The 26,668-nt window shown below is 39.8% G+C and overlaps 1 long non-coding RNA gene across 3 annotated transcripts; it reads left to right on the plus strand.

Annotated features, from left to right (window-relative positions):
• Positions 1–2,062: 2,062 nt before the first annotated feature.
• LOC144089415 (uncharacterized) lies at positions 2,063–20,620 on the plus strand. Of its 3 annotated transcripts, none has more exons than XR_013305068.1 (4): positions 2,063–2,091; positions 3,862–3,975; positions 13,553–13,619; positions 20,287–20,620. It is a non-coding gene; the product is annotated as an uncharacterized LOC144089415 (long non-coding RNA). The 3 variants fall into 3 exon arrangements; XR_013305069.1 differs by lacking the exon at positions 2,063–2,091 and adding an exon at positions 2,582–2,731; XR_013305067.1 differs by lacking the exon at positions 2,063–2,091 and adding an exon at positions 3,599–3,743.
• Positions 20,621–26,668: the final 6,048 nt, after the last annotated feature.

Below are 26,668 nucleotides of genomic sequence, written 5' to 3' on the forward strand. Positions count from 1 at the left end.
TGGGTGAAAAAAAGCAATTGTCTAGACAGGGGAAGATGGGAAATCAATCCATTACGTATAACCAAATAAAACTTGGAATGACAAGGGGAAAAAAACCACATATTGATGTCCAAGAACAATTTTAAAGAAAACAACAACGGTTGATGACATTGTAAACACCTTGCGGGGAAAAGACACTGAAAAAAAGGATGGTAAAGCTGTCAAAACTGGTAAAGTTTTAGGAACATTAATGCAACGCACTTTATCCCAGTGAGTGATAAAATGTGAAGGTGAAAAAAATGCAATATGTATCTGTACCAGTAGTTTGATAAGGTCAACATAAATTAACATTAATTACCAAAACATATTCTAACTGTTTAGTTTATATACAGATATAGGCAATATTTTTATGTAACTGTAAAGCAAAGTACTCACTACGGAGTGACATTGATACCTGTTTTGTATTGTACTAAATAAACTTTTGCGCAAACTGTCTTTTTATATAATTTGCAAAGCTTTCCATAATCATGCTGGACAAATGAAACATGCTATTACACAGTGTCTAAACGCTTTTTTCTTCTTCTTTTTTTAACTCACAAGAAATAATTCATTGTTGCAGTGAAAAAAAATGGGTAATTTCAATACGTCACTGAAGGTTAAAATGAAAGAGTTGTCTTATTAAATTCATCAAGCCCAGTACATATTTAGAATTCATTACATAAAGCAAATCCCCAGTATACATGGCAGTGTAGGTCATGATTAAACTCATTTGCATTTCTACTTCTTTAAGCAAGGCCCATTGAATGAATTGGGACAGAGGAAAAAAATCCCCCCCAATTCCCAAGAGCAACCCAGCGACATTTTAACGCTCTGTGAACCTTCAGCTACACAAGGGCGGGAAAAAAGAGGGGATGAGGGTAGGAAAAACGCCGTCACATGAAACAAGGAAGATCATCCTGTGATAAACACATAGCTACACGTCCCACCGGACCCCGTTGTCTGCGCACTAAATAGCAATTGTGTCTGTGCCACTACAAGGCGCCGAATCCGTGTTTTGTCCCTAGGTTGTTCGTTTGAGAGCGTCACTTTGCTTTCTCCAGACGTGCTCGGCAGTCTTTCGCGTCGCCCCTCGTGCGAGACGTGCATAATCACGGCAAGCGTGGAGGGCGCTGGAACAAAGACTGGGGATATGTAAAGCATCATATGCATGGGGCCCTTTTTGTTGTAACACTTTCAGGTAGTCTTATGGGTGTTTGGGGTTTTAGGCTTGATGTGACACATACACAAGAAAGTAGCTCATTTCAAGACTTCAAAAAGGGCAAATCCCACCTTGATAGACAAAGAGCTGATGTGACTTCTCGTTTAAAAAAGAACAGGGTTTTATTATACATTTAGAAAAAGGATAAAATATTCTTTGTTGAATAAAAATGACTGGCTGTTTTCTTGGAATGATGAAGAAGACTGTTCTTTTGTTAAAGTTGTCAAGACAAACATACGGTCCAGGGCCTGGTCATGGTCTGCTGGGATCACTTGCCTCATTGAATGTATTAAACAATTTATTAACGATACAATGATCTGATTTATATATAAATAAAAGAGGTTGAAACACAAAACATGGAGCTACATTGTCATATTTTACAAATGCTGTTTGGTTAAAGTGCAAGACATTGATTGTATTGAAGTAAATCTCACTTGAAAGAATCAAAAGACAGATTTTTTAAAATATGTAATAGTAAGAGAGAAAAACTTCAATCACCAGATTTCCTGAAAGTAGGCGAATAGAAATAACAATTTTACATTGGGGTCATTTGTAAAAGCTAAATATGCACAACTCAAAAGAACATTGCTTTCTCAAAAGGCTGGAAATGGGCATCTGTTTCTTTAAGGACCTCCTTCCTTCCATGTCATCAACACGGGCACACCTGGTGTACCTGTGTTTTGGGACTGATTTGTTTGGGGGGTAAATTAGAGAAAGCTATATAGTTTACTATTGTGTTTTATTTTTATTTGTTTTGGTCAAAATAAGTCAATGTCCAGGGCTATGCTTGAAAACCCATGCCAGACATGAACAGTAACTTTTCTGCAGAGACTGGTGGCGAATGCATCTTATTGGTAAACATCCTCTCCCTCTACTCACTCTGTGCTATCAAATATTTTGTTTTGAAATCCTTTCTCTGCAAAATGCCTAATGCAAAAACTCAGCACATCTTTTTGGAGAGAATGGTTGTTTCCAAAAAAATTCCAACCATTTCTGGCAAAATGTGTTGTCCTTTGGATATGTGAAAATAGTTGCATCCTCTTCTTTGCATCCAAATATACTTCCTTGTCGACATGTTGACAGTTACTTGTTAAAAAAAACTGCTGTGCAAGTTGCATTCTGATTTAGTAGTCTGCACAGGTGTTATGTGTTCTCTGAGGTAGATAGCAGGGGGAGAAGCTGTATAGTACATACGTCAGGGTAGGGGGGAGTTGCTATCCATTAGGCAGGACCTTTGCAATACCAAGCACTTACTTGCTTGAGTTTACATAGTACCACCCACCCCCTTTAAATGCAGTATAATTTTAGGATACTCATGACATATTGGCTACCTAGTGTAGTATGTGTGTCTCTTTGAGAAATGATCCCAAGGAATAAAGTAGGCTTGGTGGAAGATGAAAGAGTGGTTACCACATCCGCCTTACAGTTCTGTGATCAGGGGTTCAATCACGGGTTTACTTTGCGGAGTTTGCATGTTCTTCAAGTGACAAGTTGGTGAGTTTTCTGCAGGTACTCCAGTTTTATCCCACATGAGCAAACCGGTCCTCGAGGGCCGCTTTGGTTGCAGGTTTTTGTTCCAACCGATCCACCACAGACACTTTAACTAATGAGATTTCTGCAGAAAACAAGAAGCATTTGACTGCAATCCACTGATTGGCCTTGAAGGACAGCATATTGGTGAAAAGATGTCCTCTTTATGGGTTGGAATGAAAATCCACTGCCACTGTGGGCCCTTTCTGGAATAGTTTGCCCACCCCTGCACTAATGCTTTTCTTTTTCTTAGAAAAAAAACAACAACTTTCACTTAAATAGAAAAAAATATGTATAAATATATCATTTTACGGTTCTCCCAGCAATCAGTGAATAGAATATGCATTTGTAACTGTGTAAATGTCATCATTTAGCCATATAAAGGGGGTGAACAATGAAATCTGATGTACATTAGCAGTGAATTCTGTACATCTTTCCCCCCTCATTATATTACCTCTTGTAATGTGTGAAAGTAAATCAGAAAGTAGTATTACTAGTCGTAGATGAATAATCACTGCATTAAATACTCAAAATCATGCCAGATGTTACAGTAGGGTAACATTTGTTTCCCAAACATTACAGTTCAGTCATATTTAACCTTATCAGCTATGTCATAGCTTTTAGTGGGTGCAAAAAATTCTTAATACATTAATAATGAAGACCTATGGCTTGGCAAATAGGGTGTCGGTTTTAAAAAACACTGTCTAAATAGATGCTGCCCTATGAATATATATAGAATTACAGTGACAAAAGTTGACTGTCATGCATTAACTATGAAAGCCTCTGGATGGCAATATAGATCCAGGAAGTCATGTTTTCCTTCTCCCATCAGTGAGGCCTAGCGGAGGCCAGGAACAACATGCTTCATAAATGTATAAACTATAATACAAAAGGGCCATCGGGCCAGTGTAACAAACAGAGACGTCGTCAAAGTCCATGCTGTCTGTCAAATCAACACCTTGCTCTGAAACTAATTGTAAGTTTGTTTTCTTGGGTTTAAAGACCAGAGAATAAAATCCCAGTGTGAGATCGCTAGGAAATGTCTTGATTGATTTGAGCATATCCTATATTGACAGGCTTTGTATTCTTTCTAGTGGTTGACCTGCGTTGATGCTTTGAGTGGCCCGACAGTTTGACGTGTAGCAGTAAAGGCGTAGATGAACCACCCGCTGATTTTCTTCATTAAGAGTGTCAATTGTGTTTAAAAGGTAAGGTGATATGAATGTGGATGTTTTTCTTCTTCTTCAGTATAATACAGGACAGAACAACCCAAAATATTCATGTAAAATTTCCGTTTTACATTCTTTAAGAAATGAGTTAAACTTAAGTTTACTATTAACCTTTTGATGGTGCTTTTAACCCCTGCTGACACAAATTGACATCATGCATGTTTTGTACAAAAAAAATGAATGATCTACAATGTCACAAATAAGCACAATACCTTATCTAGCCAAATGTACGTACATACAGGGGCGCTACTAGGGATAATTATCGTGATATTTACCCAAGAACATATCCACTACTATTCCAGGCATGGTCTCAGTTTGCAGGACGCATAAAACGTCTCTCAATTGCTTGACAATTTAGCCAGACTGGAACTTCTGATGACCCTACTACCCTCAAGGTGGCTTTTATTCTGGGTTTATTCCCCTCGTAGGCTGCCTTCTTCATTGGAATACAATGCCTACACGTGCCACAAAGCGCGTGCATAATTTTTCAAAGATCTGATAGTATGATTTTGAAATGTTGAATCAATCCAAAGTATCCAGATGAGAACATTGCAGGAAGGCTCAAGACGAGATTCAAACTGAGGCAGTGTAAGTCTTACTAATCATCACTACATCACTGTGCTTCACATTTGCATGATAATATTATGTATAAAATTGCCTGAGCAGAAGATGAAGATAAAGATGTTTTAATTTGAATAACTTCTCATATTGTCTCCAAAGTACTTTTACTTTACTCTCCCATCAATACATCTGCCTCCATTTCTTTACTTTCTCCATCCCCCCTCTCATTATCAAGAATACGCTCCCCCCCACCACTATTATTCACTTCCAGTCGGTCCACAGGCGCAGGTGGATAGGAGATAACTCGTCTCGGCGCTTTTGTTTTCTCCCCAAGACCCTCATTAATCATAGGCAAAGAAAGGCTGTACTTGAACATGTAATAATATGGACTGGCTACCCGCGCCTTTCTTTGCCGCCATGCCAAATTGGAGGTGAGCGGACATAGGCAGACACTACTCCCCCGTCCCCAGACTGTCTCATCATTTAGCTATTTATCCATCTTGGGGCTTGTCTGCCGAGCGTCTCCGAGCCTCTCCCGGGAGGCCTGAGAATGTTAGGGGAGGGAGGATCAGATTTGTTGCCTTGGCTTCCCCCCCTCTTTGATTCTGTGCCTATAAGTTAGGGATTAGAAGCAAATTTCCCACAGGGCAGTGGTGGATTTGCTGGTGTTTAAGTGTTTAACCTGCCTTAGTCCTGAGAGGCAATGGTAGGCGTGGGTGGGGACTGGGAGGGAAGAGGAAGTTGTGTTTAGGGAGAGGACATGGTCAACGTCCTGAGAGACCCGGGTTGATGAAGGTAAAGCCAGGCCTGCCTTTGACAAAGGAAAGCTTATCCGTCACAAGAATTACATAGTACTTCAGTCGTTTTGAGCGGTGCAGAAAATATTGATTTTATTGTTTACTGTTGTGGATTTGTCGGCATCAAATACAGATATTGGTGCCATTTGATGATAACACTTCTCACTTCTTTATGCTCTTAAAGGAACAGATCACAAAAATGCTTTCATTAATGTTACGAGCTGCAAACATAATAAAATACATAGATTTTGTAATTCATTGCTAAAAAAGTCAATTAGGCAGTAAGTATAAATTTACATAATGTTTACTATTTAAATGCTTCCTTCGCTTCCGTTGACACATAAAAAAATGGAAATGCTGAAAACATTTACCATTTTAAAATGCCCATAATCTGAAAGATGTAAGCAGGCTGTTTCTTGTTTTAGGGTCATGTCAGACAAGAGACCTTTTGTTGGCTATACTCTGTCAACTCAAAACGGGCCCAGACCAGCAGGAGGATCCATGTCCTGTCAAATGTAATCTAGATGGATTAGAGTGATCTGAGGGCAACTTTAGGGCCTTGGGCGTGAAGGTGTGCGCTTAAGGCCCTTCTATCTAATACAAACAGGGAAATCCTAAGCCGTGCTTGCGTTGGATGTTACCAGAGAACACTTTTGCCACCACTTTTTGGTCAGTGCACAGGTGTCCTCGGCAGGCCAATGTCAACAAAGACTTAAAGATTGGCTGTCTCTGCTTCCATTAGCGGTGCTCTTAACCCTTAGGCCTTGTTCTATTTTATGACCCTTCCATTTTTCTTGAGCCTCAGTCTGATCCAATTCATTGAGTGATTACCACAAAAAGGTTTTTGTGAGTTTCAAATGACTAAAAATGGCCCAAAAATATTTAAATCAGTCGCAATATATGATTTGTTTCCAGAAAATATGATGTTAATTTTGCACTTTGTGTGTTGTCAAGTCTTGATAAGACTTTCATCACTGTGACACTCAGACAGTAAAGTGTCCCGTGCCTACTTGGAAGCCATTGAAATATACAGTAAAACCGTATTGATCTTTAATTAAAGAAGCTCTTAACCCTGGCTCGCCGGCGGGCCCTCAGGCAAGCGGGTTAATTAATGCACTAATAGTCATAATATTTGTGCTGTGCACGGAAGGTACATAAAAGATTATCTATTGTATGAGCAGTTTATCAGTCCAATGATGCCAGAGCCCCGTGCTGTACATATATCACTGTTATGGGCCGAAAAATCTGCCATACGGTCAGAAGGGAAAGCAGGTGGAATACTTCCCCCTTGGGTTCACGAGCAGTTTAGCCAGACCCCGCATTTTACCTCCTGGGAATTTCCCCCCTCGCATCGTAACCAAGTCCGCATTGATGGGACTTTTAAAGGCACTAACGCTTTGCTACCTTGACAACGCGGCACTTGCTGTAAGCCCTCGAAAAGATCCGCTTCTTCTCCAGAGGAATCGACGGGGCGGGGGTGATCGTCTCATCCTCCGTTCAGAACCCCATACCGCTGACCTTTATGTTGTGTATCCCTATAACCAAGAAGGGAAGAGAAGACGTGTTTGCGTGACAGGACCAACACTCTGTGATATCACCCTTTATAGCTTTATTGATTTCCTCTCAGGATGCAACTATTAACGTCTAGCTTGCCTGCCCCAGTGTTCTCCACAGGTACGCACACTGTCTCGCACTCCCCCTCGGGTCTTGTGGATTCTAGATGAGCTGGGCGACGGGGGGGTTGGGCGCATGCTTTTTATAATTAAGGTCAGCTGGGATGCATTACGACATTTGGAGGTGTTAAAACAGGCCCTCCTCAGAGAGTGTGTTGGCATTGCCCGCGCTCGTAAATTAGCCACACTCCCTGCTGAGGTAAAAAAAAGAAGAAAAAAAACAGGAGATGCTGAAAGAGTGGAAGAAGGATAAGGTGGGATTTGAGGTGGAGCATTAGCCAGATTTCATCAAATGAGAAATGTATTGGTTTACTCCAAATTATACGGAATGAAAGGTCCAGGCAGGAATAATGGGCAGGTGCAACCACATAGCCAAAAGAAACCCGTTTCCTGCACATGTCAAATCAGGAATTAAGCAGAACTCTATTGTTTCCACTATAAACAGCACTGGATTATAAATCACACCATCAATGAGTGAGTTTATTTTCATACATAATGTATGCACACATACTTTAAATAGGTAGGTCAACTGCCAAGGTGTGTTTTCTGTAGATTTAGAGTGGCTCCGACAAGGCGTGCCAAACAAAACCCGAGTCCTTATTGTGCACAATGAGAACACTGTGGCATGTGGACACGAGGTGTGGAGAGAACAGGGAGCAAACAAAACACAAGAGTGTCACAAACAACATGAAGTCACAAGGCATTCAATGGGACTAGTTGGACTGGGATTGCCAGCTCATACTTGTTGGGTTCAAACGGGGGCCATTGAGCTTTTATTCATGGTTAAGCCATTGATATTGGTGTAATACAGAATATACCTGTACTTAAGTGGGATATACGAACAAACTTTTAACCTTACAGTTCAAACTGACATAAAACAAGAAACAACCAACCAAAACATAACATATTTAAAAAAAAAACCTAAATCATATGATCAGAATTCCAAAATGGGTGTATCATATTTTGTTCAATACAAATATATTTTAATCAATTAAAACTACAGATTAATGCAAGAAAAATTAAGATGTTTTTTGTCACTTGTGGCACACTGGATTCACTTTTTGAAAGCACCAATTTTGTAAGAATGAGATGTTCCCCTGACCCCCCCAAAATATCAAACCGAATCTGAATTCACTGCTGAGGATAGTAGTAGTTTTTTACTCCGGTATTTATTTGACCATTATTTTCAATTGTCGCCATAAAAGACACACTTGGCAAAGGCGTCCTCAGAATGTCGGCGCGAGCCACTTAAGTGTACCACTGGGGGATAGTGTGTTCCCCTCCAACTCGATAAATAAAGCCATTTTAGTGAAGATTTAGTTTTTTTTCCAGAGCTGACACTCATAGGGGTAAAGTTCTCGGCTTATGGGGATACTTTAAAGTTTAACCACTTTGCTTATAAGAGTAAACTTAGATGAGACCGCATGTATAATCTTCCACAAGGTTTAGAAGTGTAGTTTATGAATACTTTCCTTTTAGATTCCAAAATACAGGCTTCAATTAGGCTTTGAAATGAGGCATAATACAGCAAATACATCATGGCTTTATTAATTCACGCCTAAAAAATAATAATCACAACTTCGGTTCAGAACCTCTGTATACTGTGATGCTAATGTTTACATGGGGAGTGTGTTTGACTTCACAGAACACTGAACAAGAACAAGAAGCGGAACGACTCGCTAATTACATTCACCCAGGTTTTAAATGGGAATGGGCGGACACAAAGAGATAGTTGGTCCTTCATTAAACCCGTCGGACGCAGCCTCAGTTTCCCCCCCACCCCTCTTGCAGCAATTTACACTTAGGCCATTGTAGTGCGACGATGGTGTTGGGCCCTCCTTGTCGACCTCTGTCCTTTTTGGAGAAGCAGTTGAAAGTACGGTTTCCCTGATTAACGACTCCAACTTCAGCACCCTGTCTCTCCAACATGGAGGTGACAGTCTCCTGGGCTCTTTATGGAAATTAACGGGACACCACGCGCCAATTAGAGCTGCATTATTTAGAATAAAAGCATAACCTGGGAAAGCCACTTCAGCAAATTAATGTAAAGGGGAAAAAATTGCCATTACCCACAACTTATTTAATAGAATCTATTCTTTAACCAAACTGAACTGGCTAAATAAGGACAATCAATCACTGTGATATCTCTGAATTGATAAACAAACACTTATTATTATTATTTATTTCGAAATCAAACCTCATAACCTCCTAAAATCTTTAAATGCACAGGAAATGTTCTGGTAAGTGTTGAAACAGTGTCAGTGAACTTACATGCAAGATTGGAAACTGCAGTGAATAATGCACGATAGGATCGTTTTTTTTACTTTTTAAAGAAATCTAGCTGAGCTAAAATTCACTTTTCATTGGCAAATAGTTGAACTTTTAAATAATATAGTTTGTGCTGTCCTTATTTAAGTTTATTGTTTATAGGTTTGTTAGTGAGGACTAAATTCTCCACCTTTTTTTAATTAGGAATGTGAAAACTATGTATAAGCATCAACATAAGGTCTTTTGAGATCGGCCTGACACGCTGTCTTAATTTCTCCCTTTCTCTAGCCACTGCAGTGAGTATTAAAAGCAGCAAGGGGAGGGTCCTTACTTCTATGCGTCGGAATACATTGTGGAAGTTGCAAAAGGGCAGTGTCTCTAGGAAATCTACTCTTTCTTTTGGGGAAAATGTCACGGCAGAGATAGGAGATTGGCACCACAAAGAGCCTAAAATAGCACCGGCTGCTACGCGTTGTCACAGGAAATTTGGGCCAAGACATTGACTTTTGTTCTGCAAAGAACTGGCCCCTGAAAGGGAGACGGGAGGTGTAAAAATTGTGATTTCGCCCCTTCGTCCCCCAGTGCTAATGCAATACACTTGCCTGGAGTTTTTCCTCAAACATTTAGAGCTCCACACCCAAAAACAAGGTTCCTCACAAGGATCCAAAGTACACAAACCTGCCACAACACGATGACAAACTGTTGATGTTCATTCTCAGCTTTGCTTCTCCTAATGGGCTTGGACTGCAAAAGTAAAGCATCTGTGCCTAAAATGGTCTCTAAGCAATGAAGATGTAAAAACTCCTTATTTCAAATGAAGTAGTGATTTGTAGTAAAGCAAGATTTTCCAAATGATCACACAATGTGTTCTTGGTGAAGCGATTCATCATCAAAGATTCCTCCACGTAATTCTCAGAATGAACAGGTGTGTCCAAAACAACTGAGTATCATAAAAGACCACTTTTGTCATCAAATTAGGTTTCTTCCCTTTTAGCACCAAGAGCCCGGTATTCAGCAACATGATTTGCATAGTGTCCATTTCTTTGACTTTGTTTGACTTTGTTACACCTCACTATTCTGTCTTTTCCCCAATAACTCCAGTGAGCCCAAAGGCTTCACTTCGCACATTTGATACTGGGGTTGCCCCCTCGACAACTTAATAGGATTATGAATCATTTCTGCCAATAAAAAAAACAATCACATGGGCTGATTTAAGCATTTGCTAATTATGCCTCCATAGTTGATAGATCAAAGCAAGGTGCAGCCCCTGCAGAGAAAGGCCAGTAGGTTTACCCCGGTCAGGATTTTTTTTAATGAAAGGGTTAATCTCTTGCGGGTTGACCATTCAGGATCAAGCAGTGTGACCAGATGCAGATAAGTACAAGAATGATCTTTGCCAAGGTGCAGTTTGAATACAAGAAGAAAGGGTGACTCCATTCCGGGTCCTGAACCAGGAAAGGAAGATGTTTATGGAAGCCTGGATTATTTCTCAAAGTAAATTCTGGTCATTCTAATGAACTTTGCAAGATCCAAATCCCCAAAGAAAGAAAAGAAAGAATATAGTAGCACCTCTTAAATTAAACAAAAGTTTTGTTTCTCTGTTTTGTTATTCTAAACATCACTGTCTTGTTTTCTTCTTCTTTTGTGTGTCCTTTTTCTTCCTTCTTTTTTTGTTCTTATTGTTTTGCTTTCCTCCTAACATTTTTACTACCACCTTCTTAAATCCTCTTTCATAGTTTGGCTTGTGTCTTCTTAAACTTCTCTTATCTCCTCCCTCCCCTGAACATTTACTCCTTAAATTCACTTCATTTAACATCATTCTTCTTGTCCTTACTTCCTCTTTCTGACCTTCATCTTCATCGTTTTACCCTCTATCTCCATTTTTTTACTTTCTTCTTTTCAAGTTGTTTAGAGGTGTCTAGGCTACAAAAGGAATAATATTTAATGCAATGATCTTGTCTAAAACTGCCCAGGCTGACAATCTCAAATGTTCCTTGCAAATCTGTGTTGGGTTGAGCCACTGACTGTTTGTGATGTAAAATTAAAAAAAAAAATGCCAGTTACCTGAATAGTTTCTATCCCTTACACGGGGGTCCAATTCACTCGTATATTAAATCAATTTTGAAATAAAAATGAAATGCAATTAATCCAAGGTGACCCAAAAAAAACAAATTTTTCTTGTGTTAATTTTTGTAAAAATATAGACTTTTTCAGGCAGCCCCAAACACCCATTCTTTCCAATTAGGAGAAGTAGCTTAATGTTATTTAGCCTTGGCTTTTTAGGCTAAACTGAGTTGTGAAGCACCTCTTATGCTCACTGTAAGCACAAATGCCCTCTTGTGAGTCATTAAACACGAATGCCTTGAATCGAGGCAGAGAAAGAGAGCGGTAGAGACACAAAAAAAGGAGAGCCACTTTTATAAATACATATAAGCTGTGGTTGGCGAAAAGCGTTTGGGAATCTCATCAAGTCAGCGGTAAAATGGGCCCCTTTTGTAATGAAGAACAAATGAAAATTGCTTATCGCTTACCGAGTTACTGTGCCCGCTGTTTGGCCGCCTTCGGAGGGATTAATCAGCGGGCTATTGACATTACATTGTTCCACAATTATCATTCATATGCTCTATGCTAATTGGGCATATTTCATTATGGAATTATGGCGCCCACATACTCTGTGGCGAAACTGAGATAGACAAAAACAAACATTAATCATACGCTGAAAGTAACAGAAAAATATTTCAACTGCTGATGCATTAGAAATGCTCACGAGTCCAGATGTGGAAGATACTTAAAAATGGGTTACATTAGGTATGATTCACCACAGTGATGGTTTGGGATGGTTATAACAATGGAACCAGAACTGGAATTTACTGGCACAGAAAAGGCTGTACAATATCAGCAATATAACAAACTAAATATAGCTTGTAAATTGCCAACATCAATACATGGATTATCCATTAACTGCTTTGACTTCAACAAACTCTACAATAGCACTATGTCACAGTATTTTGCTACATAGGAGTTTTATTGTGTTTATTCACAATGTGTATAATTTTATTCAATTAGAGTGGTGTGGTTTTCTTTTTACTTGTACGACAACTTTACTGAGAACTGTAATCAAATGATATTGTATTTATTTTAGGTCCAAGTTGGAATAATTGACTGTACCACAAGATAATGAATGAATGAATGTTGGTATCAGTTAAAATTGGTTAACATGAAAATGATAAAACTTTAGAAGTCGACCACCACGATGAAACATTTGTGTTGGATCTTTAAGGTTTTTTTTCCCATTTTTTTATTTGTATTTTATTTTATTCATTAAACTTAAATTCTAAATGGTCCACCAAAAATCACAGGTTGACAGCAAACAAATAAAACCAATGAAACTCATTTTGTGCTGTTTACAGTGTAAACATAGATTACAACTCCCTCTCCCTTCGCTTGTGTTCTGTTTCCGATAACTAAGACACACATGAAAACCAACGCCATTGTTCCGACGGCCCGGGGCTCTTGATAAAGAAAGAGTTTGCCTAATGCTTCCATAAACAAGTTAGGCAAAGTCCAGCAGGTTGTAATTGTGTCTAATATATTTACAGAGGATCGATTTCCCTCCGTGCTATCCAACCACCACTGTGACAAGCCGCACTCATTTAGCTTGGGTCACTGCGGATGAGTGTCCTCCACCGGGCCGAGACAATGGAAAGTATTGAAGTGAGGCTTAATGAGGTCATTATTCAAAAGCCATGACGAATCCTTGGAGGCTAATACCTGTCACCTCTCGATCCTAGATTCCGGACACATGTCTCTAGAGGACACGAAGGAAAAAAATAGGCTCAAAAAACTAATTTGTAAGCCTGACATTATCGTTTTTGTGTCATTTTTAAAATTTACTGACCTGGTCGTGCCACCAATTGACATTTCCTGGAATTGGGGAATGTGGTCCAACTCTTCCCGTATTTTGCTCTGGACTAAACTTTATTTTTAGGGTTTTTAGAGTCAATCTGCTTGGATGATTCAAGTCATCATAAATTCAATTTTTGGGGGTCTTGAGAGGTGTATTTCCTGAAAATGTGTGTGTGAATGGTTGTCTGTCTCCTTGTGTCCTGCGATATGCTGGCATTCAATCCAGGGTCGGTGTCCTCTATTGGCAGTCATTGGTTAGGCTCCAGTATCTCTGCGACCCTTGTGATGATAAGCGGCACAAAATATGAATGAATAATTCTCTGACTTGGTGCCATTTTTGTGTCATTTCAGAAATGGTCAAAGGATTTGCCATCATCTTACTGGTCACTACTGGTACATCATCAGCTGGTATTTACTGGTAATTATATTATTTTACTTAATCTTGGATTTTTGCAACTAAAATAATGGGGAAATACTCTAGTCACAAAAATGCACACATTATATATCCTGTATTATCATCATTAAAATGTTCTAAGCTAATTAGCTGATACTGTTAGTCAGTGATGTCCAATCCATTTGAATTGGAGGAACTAGCAGTCATAATTCGAATCCATTGGACCTCTATCACCATCAATGGCAGTGAAAAATGATCATTTGCCACCTGCACTTAACTCTGACTGTCTACATTTTAAAAATGAATCTCATACAAGAATCAAATGTAATCAGCTGTTAAGGTACTAATGCAAATCATGACACATACACGAAATATTTCAATTGATGGTGGCATTATGAACTATTCACCTGTTTGGAGAAATAAGTTAGTAAGAATTGTCAGAACAAGATTGAGGAAGCAGTAGCAGACACACCAGCACCCCCCCACCGCCATCTCTTTCTTTTCCTTTTATCAGGTTACATGACTGGAGGCTTCATTAATCACCACCTTGACAGCCTCCGAAGGGGTGGGGGGCGTGGGGGCTTGAGGTTGGGTTGGGGAGGTGGGGAATGGGGGGGGTAACTGCATTTGGTCCAATTAGACGGCACAGAGACAATAGGAACAGTGAGTTGCGTCCCGTGTCACAAGCCAAGCTTTGCCTCCCTGTCATTACCTTAGAGAAAAGGAAAAAATTAACCCCTACCAGCATTTTCCTGCTTTCCCTCCATTGATTCGACGCTTTTGTGTTGTCCCTGGAGCGTGGCGCACAATTACAGATATTATTACATCTGCATTGATTGCTCTAAGAGAGCAGAGTGTCTCCAAGCAATTAAAAAAAATTACACTTACCAAGTGGGCCAATTAAAAAGGCCCTGGCCTTTGAGGGGGGCTGACTGCATTGGTGTTGATGGACAAGGAGGAGTTGAGTATCAAAATGTGGCACTTTATATTTGATCTTCATGCATACTGTAATATATATTCAGATTTTTATGCAAACTGCTGATGCCAATGAGTGTCTCTGGTCACCATGCAAATTTCTTATTACATTAAATATTAAAAAGGAGTATTGTATATTTACTTTCTGAGTACATCACTAATTCCCGAAACACTCACTTAATGTTCAAAGCTTTGTCCAGTATGCAAATGAAATCTAGCATATTTGCTGTTCAAGGTGTTGGGTGTTAAGAAGAGTTTTTGTTTGGATTAAAAAACCAAAAGTATGTCTTTATATACATCCTGTGTATATAGTATAGTAAAATGGGCTCACAAAGAATAAGGATAAATGAAATTTCGTTCGGAGCTGAATGTATTATCATCTGAAATGTGTTTGAAATGGATAATCACTGTTTCCTCTAATCCATGAAATATTCAAATACATTTACTTCTTTGGGATTAAGAAGAGTAACAATAGCAGGCAGTTCAAAAGCAAACAAACTGGGACAAGGTTTAGGTGTCTGGTTTACAGCGGGGTAAGCCCTCCACATACTGTACGCCCTGGTCGGTATCATTAGTGGAAATGTTTTATTATTGTTTAGCTATTCAGGTCCTGATTAGAAAAAAAAAACTGTGCTTCCTTTATAGGATTACAGAGTTTTGTGGAAAGGTTTTGGGCTCAATTTCCACTAAAAATAAAACCTTCAGAAGTTGCAAAAAGGAACTGATGCTGTAGCACTTTCTATTAGAAAATAGAATTTAGTGTTTTTAAATGTCAATGTGCGTACATTAATTGTAAATGTAATTAATCATAAAATCTGCGAGCCAAAGTGCAAAAATTTTAGGTGATATCTGCTAAATCGCTCAAAAAATGCCTTATTTGTACCAGTTATGTAGGCATTTTTTTCATATGACAAAATAAACCAATTGGAAGGCCTAACTAAAACCATCCGGAGTATTCCCTTTGGCTTTCATCCATAAGCCGTCGCCCTCGCACATTTCCACGTTGAGCCCCCAAAATCATTCCAGACCAGCACCTTTTGAGAAAGCCCCCCTGCTGAACTGAAACCCGAACATTCAAATGAAATCACCCAGACATGCCTCTCCTGACAGTCAACTGCGATGACACGCTTTAGGATCCCATTTTGGAGAGTGGAGGGCGGGGGCTTTAAATGCGCTGACATGTAAATGACTGGCCGCAATAGAAGCCCGAATGGGACGCGTGATTCTACATGATTTCAAGATGGGAAGACTATAGATAGTGAGATAGGCTAGAGGGGAGATTCATAGGCCGAGCATTGTAGGGTTGGACACACCCTGCCACTTTCATTATGTGGACTGTTGCATCAAAAGGTGATGTAAAGGGCCTGCTTTTACTTCTTCTGGCAACGCACCCCAGGAACTGAGGTTTACCCTAAAAGAGGAACCGGCTTTATTTAAGCGTGAACTGCTAACTTTAGTCATGGAATCAAGTATCAAGTATTAGTTTATGGTAAAGCATAACAATTTACAGTTGAACCTTCTAAGTCAAACCTCGTAACAATATTCAAAAATATGGATACATTTAGTGGGCATGAAGGGTTTTCAAGTAGTTGTACTTGATAGTTTTTTCTTTCCTATTTTGTTTCCTATTTTAATGGGCATGTGAGGATTTTCTGCCAGAAGTGGGATTGATCAACTTTTTTTGAACAAAAGACCTTGGCATTGTGAATTCAAGCCCATCTGTTTGTCATGCTTGGAGTGCTGAGTGAAGATGTAAACGGCTAGGTTAGGTTCTCAGAGGACTTTGATTTGACTGATGCTGTGAATTTGGCCCATATGCTTGCCATGTTTGGAGAACCCAGTTGTTAGTTGGCTATGCTTGTCATTCATGACAATTCTAATTACAATGTCTGCATTGTCCTTACGTGTTCCAAATCACCTATTTGTGGATTTATTTTTAAGACCTCTACTCAGTCCATGACAAAACTACTGTTTTGCTGTGTTGAAATCATGGTCAAATTCCAATGGATAGAAATGTCGCCTAATATAAATAAAATCATCGAGCCATCAAATAAAAATTCAGCCTGCCTCTCCATTGCAACAGTGTGTACTCGTTAAAGTAGAAACTCCAGTTGTCAGTCACTCACATGCCTTGCCTTCCCTGGCTCCTTGTGGACAATGCTCAGCTCAGCAGCTGAGAGAGGCAGTTTATTTGCCACCCTTGAGTTACCCTGAACCCTGTCTAAAGCAGATTCCATTGAGAATAGCAATCCCTCGCCGGACTGCTGCATGGTACGCAAATGCCATCCGAAACTTCCAGGGAAGTGCTCAGTAGTTGCGTTAAGAATTGGTTTTATCAATTACTTAATCTAATATATATAATTACAAGTAACTAATCTGCAAGCGTTTATTTATCAAGTATCTATTTGGCATCTGAAACCCATGTTTGTCATGCTCCGTCACAATTTTACTGCCTGTCAGTGTCATTAAATCTCCATGAAGCTCACTCGTGAAGTCTGACGTGCCTTATCATGCTGCTCAAATGTGCTCCCTGCACACAATCTCTTAAAACGCACTCATCCCTTTTTGTCAAAAAAATGAAATCCTTCAATAGTTAACTCATAAACAGTGAATTTGTCTTAAAGCTTTATATTCAGTAAATTGCATTATAAGGTCCCGCGACCCTCGTGAGGATAAATGGCATGGGAAATGAATCCATCCAAACCACACACATTCAGGCACAAAAAACACACACTGTATTTGTGGAAATCAGTGAGCCTTGACATATTTCTTTCGTCCCCATTTGAACTATGCAGGTAGTGCGGCGAAAAACTTTCCTCTGGCAGCCAGTAAGTGCAAGGCTGTGTCAAAAATGACATGCTTCTCCCGATTCCATGTCATGCCAGGCGTATGATGTGATGGGCGAATGACGCTGCTTCCTGCAGAGACTAGCGGGAGGTCATTATTAAGCCTCTTAAATTAGCGCCAGTCTACAAGTAAACCCCCCTCCCTCTGCCTCACTCTGCCTTTGCAATTGCATGACCCAAAACGACATGCAAACCCCCACACAGCAAAATTGACAAAGAAAACCATTTTCCAAGTTTACTTGCAGCAAACTCATTTCATGTGTGATTGAATTGTACCTGTGCAGCACGACCCATTTAAACGAGGAGTGACACATGGACACATGGACGCTTGGGGAAGCAACCCATGCTGTTGGCTTTCCATGCACTCTACCAATTGGATGTCCTGTGCAATGCAATTTACATGTCTCTCTGTCACGTGTGCATTTTATATGGTTCAGCTCACAAGGGCTACCACTTAGATGGAGGGGAGGGATGCTACATGTACTGGTGTAATAGCATTTGTTCAGTAAGCTGAATGCTTTACTTGTATGCGCCTGAATTCAATCATACCTATTTTTTTTAAAACCTTTTTCCTACTTACAATGAAGTCCGGTAATGTGCCGGTGTTCACCTGGCATGCGCTATTGGGAAACAGAACGTGCCGACTCAGCTGACATTGACATTAGCGAGAACTTTGGCAGGTAATGGACTGCTTCAGAGCACAGAGAACTTGGGGAAATATCAAAAGAACTAAGAAATCTGACAACTGTTCATTTTGGAACTGTGTAAGAGACTTCACTTTTGAATGAGACTGTGTAGGACAGTACGATTGTTTATAGGGTATTTTCATCATACTATTATTATTATTATTATTGTTATTATTATTTTGAATTGCAGTTGTGATTAAGGATGTGTTATTTTTCAGTCTAGTTTCTTACAAATGAATTACATTGGTAAAGCAACTATCTTATTTATTTGTACTGCAAGAATCTGCTGAGTAAGTACTGATGCTTTCAGGCAAGAATTTTCATTTTGGTCTTCCCTAAATAAATACTTAATACTAAATTAATAAATAAAAACTAAATAAAGGTTAAAAAAAAGAAGCTGCAGGAGTAGCATTAAACAAGTGTGTTTTAGATTGAAAACCCCTAACATCAATAGTTGAAAGATACCCCAATTGCCAAGGTCACCCTTTCAACTCTGATGCTTCTATTTCTAGTTCATTTTGTAGACCGCAGACAATCCCCGCCGTTCCTGCTACCGCTGCCGCGTTGTGCGTATGTACGTATATTTACAGGAGTGCACATAACTGGGGTCTAGGGAAAAAGCGTTGGTGGAGAAGGGAAACCATTAGGGGAATAAAGAGAGGTGCTGCCTCACAGCCGAGCTTCACAGGCCACTGGAGCAAATCAAATTGGTTCTTGTTCTGCGCTGTACACACACACATCCACACGCACGTACACACACGTACAGGAATTATACTCAGCTAGAGTGGAAGAAGAGCACATCTGACAGGATGGCCTTTGGGATGTAGCATGTTTAGGCTAGCCCACTAGAGGATGCAGTCGTGACCTCCTACCCCACTGAGCCACAGGTGAGCTCATACAGGAAGCTTCACTAGCAAGTTTACTGCCACTCATGGCCCCCCCAGGAGACCTCAGCATTCTCGTGGCTTGGTCTACTTGGAGCAACATTGATAATCATTCCTTGTGTCTTATATTTTTGAGGTACAATGTTTCACTCAGGGAATGTATTTATTTTCGTTTGCGTGAATAGATTATTGTAATCAAGTAAGCCTAATTATTACAGTAGTATCAAGAAATCTGCAGACATAAAAATGTGGAACATTATGGTGGTAAATCAGGAATGACATTGCATTTGTAGTTTTAAAGGTCTAATGGCAACATTCATCTACCTTGCCTGCTGGTAATGCCTCATTTAGGGTCAAATCCTGTTCAAATTCAGCATCCTAATGTTCGAAATGAGATTTAAGTTATTAGTAAGATCATTGCAAAGCTGACAAATTGGCAGATAATGGCTGATAATGAGCACTAAAGCTTATGAAATGTAAGGGAGAGCCCTTTTAATTCTTTGGTTTTATTAGAAATACATGGTTAAAAGAGCAAAACCTTAGTCGACATAATGTTCATGGTCATATATAACACGCCAATGCCTCTAGGGCAGTATTCTTCAAAAGAAAGAATGAATGGAGGTAAAAAGATGAAATGCATGCAATGCTTACCACTCATTCCTCTTTGAAGGATTAGCACCACAAATCACTTTTGCACAATTCATTACATGGCCTGCAGAGAACATGCAGATGTGTGATGGATGCTTTTCTGCAAATGGACTGGTGCCTAATAGAAAAATGCACAAACTTTAATTAAAGAGGACCAGACAAGCACACCACCATTGGAATTGTTGGTTGTCTATCTACATTTGTAAAGACAAGATCATACATTACAATGGTCACAAAACTTGCTGTATAAAGCTTTTAAATAAATGAGCACCATACTTAACAATTCAGAATGATAACTATAATGTCAGCAAATGAAAATGCAGTACTGTATAAACTATTTCAATTATTTTATTTTAGAATTTAATATAATTTCCAATCCAAATTAATTAAAGAAATTCGTAGCTTGCCAATGGTTGGCTGGGATAGGCTGCAGCACCCCCGCAAACCTTGTGAGGATAAGCAGTATGGAAGTTGAATTAATGGAATATTAAAATTTCTAAAGTTTTATGTTCTGACTACATTGTAAATGGAATTCCTGGATTTTTTTTGTGCTGCATGAACGCAGTTTGTCGTTAAAACGATCATAAACCGTGAGAGAAAATGTAAATCATTGACATTGCATCTCACAATCCATCTCTGTGTTCCCTTGCAGGTCATGAGTCAAAAACTAAACCACAAAACTCAACAGCCTCTGCTGCCTGTACTTTTGTCTGAGGATGGGGCATTAATGAAGAGCTCTCCAGCTAAATACATCTTTATTCTGCAATTAAAGACACTACTCCAAGTGAGCCCTGCCGTGAGCAATGGCTGAGGCCCCTTCAGTCAAGTCCAAGCCTTAACAGCCACTCCGCCATCAATCAGACCTTGTGTCCAGTAAGTGCCGCCAACATTTATGAAATATTCATCAGATCCTCACTTTTGCTTTTCCACTCAGCCCTAATCGCTACGTTCAGGCGGCAGGCATTGTGTCACCACTTGTCTTTAAAGAAAAACACCAAAAAAAACCAATACAATGACTCTCGTGAGGGGAAGCAAATTTCAAAATTCCTGCTATTATGCCAGCCAGGCACTTTGGTATTATCGTGTCACTCACAGGTCTCTCCCACCCCTTTTGGATTTTTCATTATGTATACTAAGGTCACTGCGCAATCTGACTGGATGTGTAGAGTTGTGGGTTCCAAGTGAGGATTGAAAATTAAAAAAAAAATATTTTTTAAAGTTCAATCTAACATAAGCATGACATTACGTAGTGCCCTTAAAATTGACTTTATGGCAGCAGAGGGGGCAATAAATTTGGCCGACTCTTTTCCAATAGAATATATTTGCAGTTTGGCATCAGGTAGCATATTTGGCGCCAAGAAAACAATTTGAAATGATCTGTGGCACTTCATTAATGGAAGAGGAGTAGTCCTGAATAAACTTCAGGGCTCAATTATTGTAGGATTTTTGATTTTTGTGGCAAGGCTTGCTTGGTCTTGGTCTGAACTGTCTTATCACTAATGTAGCCTAATTAGGTAGTTCAGACAAAATTACAGCTACACAAAAACGTTCTCACTTCAGTTTTAGGCTGCGTCTTGACCTAAATTAGATACTCAATGCCAGAGTGGGCATGGCATTTTGTAAATTACCTAAAATTGTGATTTCATGTTTTCAAATTGCTCGCTTGGACTACACGTTTATTTAGGAAAGGTTTACCCTGTGCCCCACTATTATGGGGAATAAGATCTGCGCCCTCTTGCAAATAGTTGGTCAGCCCAATCCTATCAAACATCCCTTTTGGACCAAGTACAAAAACAGCGAGTAGGTGAGCTTTCCTAAAATAACAGAGGGTTTGGTTTTCCATATCCTATTTTTAAATTAAATACTTTGCAAAAGCCATTCTGTGAAAATGTGGGTTTTCACTGTACATGAACTTCAAAAGTGAATTCTTTATAAAGCACCCCTTCTAAAAGACCACCTTGACGGTTCCTAAAGGTTTTAAGACGGTGACACTTTCACTGTATGCCACACAAACATCATGTAATGCCCCCGGTTCCATTTCTTCCCCTGACTGCTATTAATGTCATTATAGAACAATGATTATGATGTACTCGTCACTCATGTCAAGCAATCACTAAAGGTTGGGACGTTCATCATCACTGTTCCTTGACTTGGAAGTCAAACACACAACGTCCCAGTTAACAAAAGCCACGGAGGATTCCACCTTTTTCCCTCCCCCTCCTCCCCTATTTGCAATTCTTATTGCAGCTAGGAAGTTAATCTATCCGTGGCGATAACTCATTGGATGATACAGCTTAAGAGAACACGTCCTCAGTCGGCCGCCTTGCATTTTAAGCAGGGGCCGGGGTACAAATTTTCCAAACACAACTGAGCTAACACTGATTTACTGCTCCAGTTTATATAAGTCATATTAGGAATTCATGGACCTGGCGAAAAGGGATTAGAGCATTTATTTCAGGCAGGGAAGATGATCCTGTCATTAATGGTCGATACTTTCATCATCATTTAAAAACTGGAGGAATTTGCCTGCCGACGAATCACAGGCAGATGCGGCTATCTGGCTGGCGCAGCCGGCTCTGCGTTATCTCGCCGCCGACCCGCTCGGCTCGAGCGAACGCAGGGCCCGGCGCCCATCAAATTCTCTGGATTAGGCTGTCAATCAGTGGCGCGTTGCAATTTCTCCCAAATGTCACCGAGATCAGAGTCATTTCTTGGCTAATTGCTTCTCGTCTCCGCTTTTAATGCCGCCGTCGTTGAATGCTTTTGGTGACAAGATGGCGCCCGGAAAGAAAAAGAAGAGCCGTGCTTTTTGTTTAGCGACGGAAATGAGCCAGTAAGTGACTGCTCAAAGTTCAGAGGGTGTATTGCTGAAATGGCAGCAAACAAAAGGGGAGGAAACGGAGAAATGATCCCGATCTTGAGCACTGCGACATCAATTACAGCAAATTCTCGTTAGAAAGGGGCTGGCGTGCGTGTCGCGTGCACTGTTTTTATTCCAAAGATTGTTTCAGAGCCAAGCAATTTGGAGGATTTTCTCGCCCTGGTGACACCTTAGTGTTCATTTTACACGCCGTTGCTGTACTGTAACGTGACAAATGCAATGTCAGGCACTCTGTCCTCAGCAGTAGCCACAATGCACCCATTAATTTTCTCCGCTCTTTAACATGCTTAAGGCAAGTATTATTAGCCACGTTAAATAAGCCAGGGAAACGCTAATTCCGCTGCATGTCAGAGGCGGGGATTACATTTTTCATGACATGTAAAGTTATCTTGAAAGGGAGAACATGCAAATAGTGGCTAAAAGCCAAAATCCAAACAGGCCATTTGACAAAGTCCCAGCCCCAAAAAGAGACTGGCCAATCATCAGGCAGCATACAACACAGGTCCAACAGTCAAGTTTTCAATATTTTTCTCCAATGACTAAATATGATAAAACAATGTGACATGAATTACCCAGAGAGCTTAACGTGCTCTCCATCTGTAATTAACAGCTGTGGATAAAGAATATGCTTATTTAATTACACACTTTTTGTCAATGCTATTCAAACCACTAAAACAGCAGTGTTGTTATCCAATCATGAAAACAGTCATTGTATTGCAGCAGCTAAATGCCAAATATATATATGTACCTGCAATAAAAAGCGTTTTACGTAACGCTTATTGAATTGAGATATAAATGTAACGCCATAAATATTACACTTTAGCATCATTTTTGTTGGGAGGATGCATAAAAGAGCAGCCATTATTATTATTTTTTCCACCATTGCTGAATCCAAACTCTGAATATAGAAGAGAAAAGAAATAATGGGGGGCACAATAACAAACACTTAGCTGCCTTCCATTAGTGCACTTAACCTCCTCTTCATGGTGAGCAATTCCACTTTACATTTCCTTTTGGCTAAATGCACGTCTCTAATTCACAAATGAAGGGGATGTTTGGAGTGGTCCTCTGTCTCCAATGTTGCAATTAACTTTGCCTCCTCGTTTCTCCCAGCTTAAGGTGTTTGAAAGTCATTAGCTACAACGCAAAAGCGTCTTCTGGCAAAATTTAAGCAGCCGCCTTGTCTGTGTCGTTTATAATGAGTTGGAAGAGAAAAGAACCTTCAAGGGTTGTTATTCAAAGCTGAGTTAATGGACGAATGCAGCTGTTATCATTTGTTTTCACTCAGAAGTATGCAGTATTGCTTCTCTGTCAGACAAGATTCCATGATGGATAATCTATGTTTGCAAGAAGAAAAATTTGAAAAAACCCCAGAAGAATTGCAAAGACAGTTTGAAAATTTATTGAAAAATTCAAATGCGAAGCAAGTACGTTCTGGCGAGATAATTAAGAGAAATTCGCTACAAATGGTTCCTTTTGGCACAAACATAGTATTAAAGGTTTTTTCCCCCTCAGTATCCACACAAATATTACTAATAGAACAAAATCACAAATACAGTATGTATTTAAAATGAGTTAGTTTCATGGTATATCATCATTTTGGCATACCTTGAACAACTGCGGTTAAGGCAGTGTATTTACAATACTCTCTGTATTATGTATTGGAATAAATAACATGTCAAAAGTGAAGACCTTGAAAAGGCTAAAAAAAAGTCAGTAAAAAAAGCACAACTCTAATAAGCAACACCATTTGTTGTTTGTATTCTAGCTGACATAGTAGCAGTGGTAAATAATCAGCATATGTCAGGGATAAACTTGAATTAGGCACGTAATGATGTCACTGGCATCCCACACGCATCTTGTGCTACCTTGCACTCGGCCACCTGTGTGACATCGCAACAGCGGTCGGCTGCATCCATAAGCAAAAAGGCTGCATAATTGGTGACACATGTGACACTGCGCTATCTGTTGGCACTTTTTCCCTCCCGTCTGCGTGTTGCCCAAACTCCCTAATTACTGGCTTTTCAGCTGGGAGGCGACGGCGAGGAGGAAGGCGTCAGATTCTGTCAACTGACGCCTTGTTTCAGCCCGGAATCCCTGGAGTGAGTTTGGGGAGAGACTCACAAAGAGTGGTCATATCAACAATTCATAATCAAAAGTGCCAAATTGTCAGCTGTCACACTTTTTATGATCCTTGATACCTCAGGCTTCAGCTGACCCCAAACCCTGAGTAATACTGAACAAATACACGAAAACCTACTCCAATATTAAAGAATGCACATGTTACTTTTCGGCTTAGCTGTGCATTTTTCTTGCCACAAATACACATTTTTGTCTCTGACGTTCAACACCCCAATGATTGTAAACATTACCTCAAGAATTTTTTTTTGCCATATGGCAACTGTAATGCACACAAGTGTTTTTTTTTCCATTTTATTTTACCCCTTTATATGTTTTTCTTGATGGCAATATGACTAACATGTAAACACGCATAGAAAAGTAAATGATTTTGTCATTTCTTCATATAAAGATTATAACCATCCATAGTCATTGTCTCCCTAGCATAACCTGGGTCGACCCCAGGTTCAAGTTTTTGTAAATTTTTATGTTTGCATGTGCTGCTGGTAATGGTTTATGTTCAAATCTTTTGCTCAAGGGATTGTTATTGCAATATGCATGATCATAACCCATCTTGTTGATTGGTACTGTATCTAGTTTTTTTTATTACACTGTAGGCCATTTTTAAACAGCTAAATGACAGAATTTACCGTCTTTGTCTACCGCACTACTAAAATTTCCACAACCACATTTCACAATTCTTCTATTTCAACTGTGCTCTCCAGTGCTGCACCTACATTGTGCTTTTTCGAGTCATTTCGGTGGCAAACAATGCCATTTCAGCCCCCACCGACTCCCAACCTCCCTCCTTTCTTTCGGATGATCCCAAACTTGTGCTTCAGTTCAGGGGAGGACGTAAAGGCCGCAGTGGCTTTGATCGGCCGACTGTTACTAAGAAGCTTTCGGAGGGCTTTGAGGGGACCTAAAATGTTTTTAAAAAAATGGACAGATCAAGACCGGCCAGAAATTTGACGGTTCAGAGGCAGGTTAAAAAGAGTCGATGTGTTCCCATCATATATAGCCAGCTGGTGCGCATAGGGCCATGCAAGATGACATAAATGAAATGTAAGAGCCGATTAGTGGCAAAGCTTCACGTGAGTTGGAGTAAAAACAACTCAAAACTACTTTGCTCCTTCACAGCATAAAAGCATATTTATAATGTGTAAAATACACGCAGCAAAAAGATTTCCGTACGGAGTCACCCATTTTTATGTAGACACTTTATTTCCATAGTCACCCAAATTATGGCTAACCTTATAATTTATTTTCAAAGAATAAGGCAACATATTGATTCATCTTTCATCCCATTTAACCCAACCAGAAATGTCTTTGCTGTTAATTTCCTCTCCAAACACTGGATGCAGAAAAAAAAATTAACACAATGACCGTAACGTTATTAGCGTTGTTCAAAAATACTATCATCACATAATTGCTATTTTATTTGCGATAAATTTCCATAAAACATTTCTCTTTTGGTTAATAAGGAAACACGACCTCGTTAATGAAACAGGCTGGTTCCGCTAGTGATAACTGTTATTTATTTGAATGCTACGCTAGGTTTATCTATGTGGCGGCACCTTCACCACCACGAACCCTGTCTGCTTTGCCAATTAAGCGTGTTGATACCATGGGATGCTCACCTGCAATTATGACATTTTAATGAGCCGCTGCGGATAGAACAAGGGCACAGCGAGGTCAGCCAGAGGCGACAAAGCATTGGAGTTTTAATAGACACTTAAATGCTGTTAATTTTGCTCCCACTAATGGGGGGAAGGCAAGCATGCAAAACACCATCTCGCCTTTGAGTTGGGGTAAGAAGGCAAAATGAACTCATTTGAACAATTTAGGGACTTCTCGTCTTCCTTAGATTATTATAGCAGGTAGAAGGGGCTTCCCCCCCCCCATCCTTCAATACTGTTAATGCATTTGGGCAGAATTTTGGACAAATATGTCAAAGTGGGCATGAGTGCTGACAATATGAGGGCAAGAAATGGACTTGATTTCCATAAGTGACTTTTTTGTTTTTTCCATGGCA

This window comes from Stigmatopora argus, chromosome 15 (genome assembly GCF_051989625.1).
Source record: "Stigmatopora argus isolate UIUO_Sarg chromosome 15, RoL_Sarg_1.0, whole genome shotgun sequence".
Classification (NCBI taxonomy): Eukaryota; Metazoa; Chordata; class Actinopteri; order Syngnathiformes; family Syngnathidae; genus Stigmatopora; species Stigmatopora argus.